Here is an 8,522-nt window from a genome sequence, read left to right as displayed (position 1 = left end):
CAAAGGAAAGATTGGTATTATGAAGGATGGTTTTCAGTCATCTAGGATCCTACTATAAGGATTATTTGAAGGGAAAATAGGTCTTTCAGGTGCATGTTCAAAAGGCTTTGATAGACTGAAAGTAACTGTGAGAGCTGTACCATCAGGAGGGTGGCCTAAGACTACAATGCTAAAGTATGCATACCTCAGTTACAAAACTTTTGAAAGGAAGTCTCAGCCACAGAATGCATATATCTGTAGAGTTTTGCATGGGTTTTATATGAATACAATTTTAAAAAATAGCTGCTTGCACATTATACCAGAAAAACCTCCAAAACTGCAATTGCTTTGAAAATAGATTTTAGGTTTTTTGGAGTTTTCTGAAATGCTTGGTCTGTATTTTGATAATTGTGCATATTATGTAAAAATGTTGGTGGACCCATAAATGACCAGACTTTTTCTAAGAAAAATGTTGCTTTAATGCACTTCATGAATTTTTACTCTTATATCATTGCTTGCTAGTAATAGCAAATCTGCTTTTCTGCATCTGCTTTGCGTAGCTATTGTAAGGCTTTGAACTAATGTATGTATTTATTGCTTGAACTTCTGTGCATACCTTATAAAGCATAATGTCTGACAATTTAAATGGCTCATGTATTCTTGCTTCTATCATAAGCAGATTATGGGGACTATGATCTTTTGTATACAGCAAATTTTAACTGTAGCACAAACATCTGTTTATGTATTGGTGGAATATACCTGTTTTATTTATCTTTTTTGAGGTAAACTAATTTTTGATACTTTTCATTACTGTGTACTATGTTCATACTTTGAATTCTCTGACGTTAGAAGTCATGGTTGAGAATTGTAACAGCTGTTATTTGTTCTGTATTCATGGCTTTCACTGCTGAATAAAATAAAGGACCAAACCTAGGATTTGAAAGAAAACTGTCTACCTCTAACACCAGGGAGTTATCAGATTTTATTTTACATAGTTTTAGTCTAAAAAGACACAATTGCTTAAACCTAGTAGGTTTAAGGCTTATATTCTATGTGGTTGGATTCACGGCACAGTTGTACTATTTGAAAATCAATTAAAATTTCATGTGAATGTTACAAGTATTTGGTAGAATAACCACTAACTGGGTTTTCTTTAGGTAACTCAGATATGGAGAAAATGTTATCAGCATTCTGCATCTACAGCTGCTTAACTTCATAAGAATGCACTTCTTTGAGATTAAAGAAGCGTAGAATAGTCAGCTAGGAGCAGAGCTACAGAAGTACACTTAAAATAAACCATCCTGTACTTTAACATCCCTGGGTAGATTCAGTTGCAAAATCCATTAGGCTATTTTGTAAAGTTTTCAAATTGGATGTTCATGTTTTGGAGAATTTGTGAGACTTCAGCGTACACATGCCAATATTAACATGCTTTTTGACAATAGCTTTATTAATGCCATAAAGCTATTGAAAGGAACATGACTTACCCTTGTTATTTCACGAGTTCAGGTTGCAATGAAAGGTTTTTTTATATCCATGAACTCTTGGCAGATCTTATCTAGCAAAATAAGAAGGATGTACATTTTCCTATAGAATTTAATGTATGAACAGTGAGTGTGTCACTGCCGTTGGATGTAAAAATGTATGTGAAATCATTTCATTCACTCGATTACATTCCCAAAGTATAAATAAAAAATCTAATTCTTTTTGACCTATTTATAACCCCTAAGATTTTATTTTTTCGGGGAGACCATTCTTCCCTGCCAGAGCCAAGTCATGCATTTGTGTATCTATGTTCCACAATTTGTTTAAAAGAATTTCCTTAGGAATCAGGAATTCATAAATCAAACCATACTCAAACTTAGTCAATAAAAGTGGTAGCTGCTTATCAAATACATTCCATTGAAAGCTATCTTCAGTTTCAAAATTGGCTTCCTCATATAATCATCTCATGTTTTTATGTTTTTATTCTAAAATAATTTGATAAAGTCTGAACCTTAAAAAATGGGAAAACATAATTATTTAACTTTATGACTTTATCCTTTTTTTTTTTTTTTTTTGGCTCCAAATATCAGTCTCACTCTTGGCATTCGGCTGTGATTTAGGAGGATACACAGGAATAAGTTAAGTACCTTTCCAAGGGAATGCTTCTTAGGCCTCTAGAGACCAGTCCCAGGCCAGGCTTTTATTAGTGGCCAAAATAGGCAAGATAAGGCCTCTGCAGAAGGAAAGTTTGCCTTTTTCCTTAACTTCAATATACTTATACCTGTCATAATTAGAAATAAAATGAAAATGAATATGTTGAGTATATTTTTATTTTACACATTATTTGTTTTCTGTCATCCCAGTGAGAGAGTACCAGACTAAAGAGCTTTCCACAAGATAAAAATTGTTTTAAAAGAAATGTGAACCTGAAGTTAATTTTCTTAAAACTTAGAGTTCATTTTTCAGTATCAGTTAGTTAAAAGTAAATGAATACCAACGTACCCCCGTCCAGTGCATTTATTTTGTTAACTCATTAAAGACTATATAACAAGACATGAATCCAGTCATCACATACTCTATTGCTCTAATATAAGGAGAACAATTTAGAGATTAAAATTGGCAATTTAAAGAAAAAAGGGAAACCAATTTGGCCAATGTTTTGTACAAAAACCTAAATTCAAACTCATGTCACTCCTAGTTTAAAAAGCACTGTTGCCCATATTTATTGTGTTGGGTCAATGAAGATTCAGCTGCTTTGTAAAAAGTGGATTACTAAATTATTTTGAATTTTTAAAAAATTAAATGAAAACAAGATAGCAATTTAAAATCTATCTAACCAGAATAGAAACAGATGGCATATCACACTCCACTCTTTTTCTTCAGGCAGGAGTAATGAAAGTTAAGTATCCGACCCTTTACTGCTTGAAATTTTTTCACAAAATGAGATTCAGGCAAATTATAACATTTAAATGCTGATGAAGGAAATGAGCATAGGCTACATGTTTTCATTATTAATAAGTTTTTTAATTGCACAAAAGCTTAAATATCAGAGTACAAGAACACTGCATGAGAATGTGTAACTTGAGAAAACAAAATGTGGCTTCACCCCAGTTTGAAAACTAATTCCCTTTATTCTCTGTTTAGTCACCATCAACGCAAATGAAAAGGAGCCATGTGACACCCGAATAAATGAAAAGATAGGTAGTAATAAGTACAGAGTTTACAATTTTCTGCGGAACCTGCAACTTAACATGGACTCTAATGTATTACTTAAGCCAATATACACACATGAACGTGTATACACATGCATACTTCAAAAATAAAACAAACCATAACTTTCAGCCCTAAATGTATATTGTTGATTTCACACTCTGTTATGGAGGTTCACTTTACAGTCTTTGAAATAAATATCAGCCAATCTATGTCCTAAAGTTGAAGCTGATCTTATCCCCTGAATTCATGGGTCTTTAGTTTCCAATACTCCTGTAGAAAATACAAACATTTACATAAAAAAAGTGATTGTCTCTCCCTTCATATTCGAGGATCATTAAGGTCAGAAGGTTTGATGGTGAACATATACAAAGGTGAGGATAAATAGAAAGGAGAAAAGAAAATGGAGAGTTATTAAAGAAAATGTGCCGGCTATGACCAGACATAATATGTATTTTTTCAACTCCATGTCATGATTCTAAAACTGAAGAAGTCATTCATTTGAAACTCGGATATCTATATCATTCTCTTCTCAGTCACTTGCAGTGCAGATCCGCTTGTGTTCAATAACAATTTGTTATTGCCCTGGGGGGATAGTAAAGAGTAACTAGCATGTTCCAATAATACCATTCAGGGGTTTTGATATGAGGAAAAACCCCGAGCCACCATTGTCTTCCTCCCTTGGGAGGCAGCCCACAGTTTTAGTGTCATGAGGCATGCGATATAACTGGATGGAAAACCTGACCTGCATTCCCTGATTAATTCTTATTTAAGTATATTTAAATGATGCTATAGAGAATGCAGTGTTTAGAAGTCACCAATCCTCTTTGATTCAATATGCTAAAAAAATTAATAAAAGGTCTCAGGAGAAAGCTATAAAATTTTAAAATGACATTTCTCTTAATATAGAGTTACTATGATCACGTATTCACATATTCTCCACAAATCAAAAATCAAACTTTTCAAGAAAAAAACAAAACAAAACAGGAAAACATGAGTGAGCACCAAGCTGATAATCCTTGAAATTGAACTCTACACCAACATTTAATTATTCTATTTAGTGCCCTTCATCAGAGAAAGGAGATCTAGACAGCTAATCTATAAGAAACCAAATCAAAAGAACTTCAGTAGAAATATTTCATCAAGAAATATTAGCCTTAGATATTAAAAGTCTTGTAACATCTCTCTAATAGCTAGTGAAGTTGAGCATCTTTTCATGTCTGTTGGCCATTTGTATCTCCTTGGGAGAAGTGTCTGTTCAAGTCCTCTGCCCATTTTTTAATTGGATTGCTTGTTTTTTGTGTGTTTGAAACTTTAAAAAAGTCATAATAATATCAAAAGCTTACTACCAACAAGCTTACTAAGCATTTATTTAGTTTTGCTCTCTCGGTAATAGAGATTCGTTCAAAGTTAATAAAAAAAGAAGAAGAATATTGCAAAGAATTAAATAAATAAAATTTAAAATTATCTTACAGATCAAATTGGTTTCCTAATAGCTGTGGAAAGCTGTGTGAGCTTTATGAAATAATCCAATATTTTGGTTGTCTCCAGTCTCCGACACCTAGTTCTCACAAATAGTCTCTTTATTTGGAATGTTGATTTAATACTCATTCTGATGCATAATCAGTTATGCCTGTTATTTGACAGTATTTATTTCACCTTTCATTTTCCCATCATCTTAGAAATAATCTTATAGTAGCCTCCACCACAAAATGGAAATATTTCATTAATTTGCTTCTCTGCATAAATATAAAGCTGTTATTATTGGATAATGAGTGTATCAGTACTTGTCATTTTGTTGAAGGAGCAGTCTTAGGGAGATAACCGTCACTATTCTAATTTTCTAAAGGGGACATCTGGCACTACAGTTGTTCTTTCTAGCATTTCGAAAAATTATTGTGTCACTTGAAGAGCATATACGATACATAAAATATGAGAGATAGACATTGAGATCAAGCCTCTAAAAAGATTTCAAGCTCCTCGGCAGACGTTAAATGATGTATCAGGGTATATTTCCAAGAAATCTAATCAAAAGCAGGAGGAAAGTGATGTATCCAGGTATATTTCCAAGAAATCTAATCAAAATCTGGAGCAAAGTGTTTCTACATCGTATGCCATAGAACTCAGAAATAATGGTTTGAACAAAAGAAAATTTATTTTCCATAAATCAGATCTCTTGTGAGCAATGATATTGAAGCCCATAGGAGGCTAATAGGTGGAACTGTCACATTTAGTGATCTTTTAAAATTTTATTCAAAAAGTAGATTTCAAGTCAAGAGCTTTACTTTCCCACAGGGCCATAAAACCATCCACTTATCTTTTGACTTTTAGGAAAACACTGATGGTATTGAATAATTCAAAATATTCTTGACTGAGTTTTAATAGAGCCCTTTTCAGTGCAAGAGGCTTTCTATCCCAGCCCATTGTCAAGAGAGGGCATTGATGGGGGGCTAACCAGCTGGGACATATTGCTTCTTATGCTGTCCACGGGGATGGAATTGAATGTAGGATCTGGGCCTGACATGGAAAACTGGTTTCATGTAATTTGCTAACTCTGATTGATTCATAGCGGCTACTTGGAGTGCTTGGCACATAGTAGAGGTTTAATAAATACCTGATGATGGATTATGAAACCATCTTCACTTTACAAGAAAATGTACCATCATCCACTAGTGACTTCTGCCACAAGAATAAGAAAGGGAATAGGGCATGAGGTTCACTGTGCCAATCTGTGTTTGGTGCCTCAATGGCAATAAGATCTGAGAAGTATTCACACACCATGGGCCAGGAGGGGTATCAGTGAATGGGATCTATGAGTTGAGAATTATTTCAAATTGGGGTGTTCGGTGCTAAAAAGGGTAAGTAGAAAGTATAATTGGTGAGACTATTATATTTGGTAAATTCTTGTTAGCCATTAAGCCCTAAACATTGATCTCTGTATTTATTAGTCACTTGGGGATTATCCAAAATGATTCTCATTCTTAGGGAATTGGAACACATCTCAGTTATACACAGGAAGGGCTTTCATTGGAGGCTGAAGTTTGACCTATTTGGGCTGCAAGACAGTTTCCTTATTCTCTCATTTGTGTCTGAAATCTATATTTGCCATATAGAAGTGAGCTTTTGGATATAGTTGTCTTTTTCTCAAAATGCATAATGTAGTTTCAGCTCAACAGCTTCTTCTGTAGCAGTGTTAGATGAAGGGAGCTGGGAGGACCTGCACGCACGAAGATCCCTAAAGCCCTATTATATATATATAAAATGCGTTTCATGTGGCCCTGCACTATTTTTTTGTTGTTGTTCTTTAAGAAAGAATACTCAGTGAAGTCCTACCTTAATGAAAGTTCTCAGTTAAAACTTGACCATGCTTATCTATCCATGTTTCTCAGATCTCACCTAGATAAAGAGGTAGCTGATATGAGTATCTGTCCTAATAGTAGTTTCTGGATACAATTCCTGCTATTCTAATTTCTGCAATTCCCGTTCCTAAGGCCCTTGCTCTTGCATCAAGTCAATTCCCTGCAGAGTCTGAATCTCACTGTGACAATTGTCCCTCTCAGTGGTTGGGTCTGCCTTTATTTTTTAAGTTCCCTGGCTTGCCCCATATTCTGATTGTTCTGACTTCCACAGTAACTCTGTTGGAGGTTTTCATCCTTGCCAGTGGTTTCCCCACTATTGAGGAAGAGTTTCCCTAAGAATAAGCATTTGGGCTCTGGATTGACTTTTGAACTCAGCCTCTCTTCATACCTGGATTCCCAACCCCTGTGGTAGAGTCACCTATCAGCCCCGTGTATATCCTGGGCCTTTAGCCCAGGCTGTCTCCCATACAATCCAAATGCCTCTGCCCAAGTCCTGGTGATGTATGCCGTTACTCTGACTCAAAAGGGAAGAATATGATGGAGAAAGCCAACTGAGAGAATTAGCTTCAGTATCTGGCATTGTAAGTAAGAAATAAGTCTGCATGAGCACTCACTCTGTTAATTTCTATATGCCAAAATTTATGAGTGAGTCCCAGGAGATTAAGAATATAAAGGTTAAGAACTTGATGTTTATTCCCATAACCAATAATTGACTACACTGGGTAGAATTTCAGAAAAAGTAAAAAATCTAAGCTCATTGGATGTGTTCATTTGCAAACAGTGAGAGTTAATGTTAAGTGTTATATTATTCTTTTCATTGATTACTCAAACTCAAAATCATGAACATATAAAACGTTCTAGGATGGTCATTCAGTCAGGTAAGGTGATATCATCACTTCTCAATAAGATAAACTATATTTACAATGCTGAACACCAGAGGCATTAAGTAAGTATATAATCATCTTTAATACTAAACCTCCATTTTCATTAAGAGACACTTAAAATCTCCTTGATATACTTTATAAATATATTTTAAAAATATTCCTCTCAGTACTTATTTCAACTCTGTTTATAAAGCCTAGAGTTAAAACAAAATAAAACAAAACAAACAAACAAACAACCCCTCCATAAACAAGTGGTGTTCACCAGCCTCCTTCCTGGAGAGTGCCCAGTAGGCCTGTCCCTCAGACCAATGCAAAGGTGTCTCTTTCAGTCTGGATGCCTCTCCAGCCGCTGCTTCTACATTGGGCCCTGGGGTAGGTGAGTCTGCAAACAGGGCACCAGCTCTTTAAGAGCTGTCTCAGATCACCATAGCCTATGGGATTCCAGCAGCCCATTGATTTTCCATGCTAGATGTTTTGGAGGATCATTTCTCGGGCGCAGGTCTTAAAAGATTCTCTAGATGCCAGGGACTATCCTAAGCAAATTCTCACATGTCTTATTTGATGTAACAACCATTCTATGATATGAGTAATTTCCTCATTTATCAGAAGGTGAAACAGAGAGTTAGAAAGGGCTACAGTGATACCACTAATGTCGCAGAATTAGCAAAGAACTGAGATTCAAAGGTAAGGTGTCTGTTTTCCCACAACTGCTTACACATGAAATGCGAGTTTGATTTTGCACATGGAAACATTTTAATGAAGAAATGATAAGTAAATTCTCATTAAAGTTGAAATTCTGAAACACTAACATTACCTGGATTACAGAATCATTATATACAACAGCTGTAGAAAGTGATTGCAAGAGCAAGCCTTTTTAGAGAACAAAATTCATGTTTTTATGACAGACATGATGGCTGTTTTTATCTATCTATCTATCTATCTATCTATCTATCTATCTATCTATCTATCATCTATCTATCTATCTATCTATCTATCTATCTATCTATCTATTATTTTTTTGTAACAGAATTTTTTAAATTAAAAATTATTGAGGTGACATTGATCAACAAAATTCAGTTTCAAGTGTATAACACTCGACATTTAA

This window comes from Pteropus vampyrus, unplaced genomic scaffold, assembly GCF_000151845.1.
Source record: "Pteropus vampyrus isolate Shadow unplaced genomic scaffold, Pvam_2.0 Scaffold206, whole genome shotgun sequence".
Lineage (NCBI taxonomy): Eukaryota > Metazoa > Chordata > Mammalia > Chiroptera > Pteropodidae > Pteropus > Pteropus vampyrus.
The sequence above is the reverse complement of the archived record's forward strand: the minus strand, read 5'-3'. Positions refer to the sequence as shown.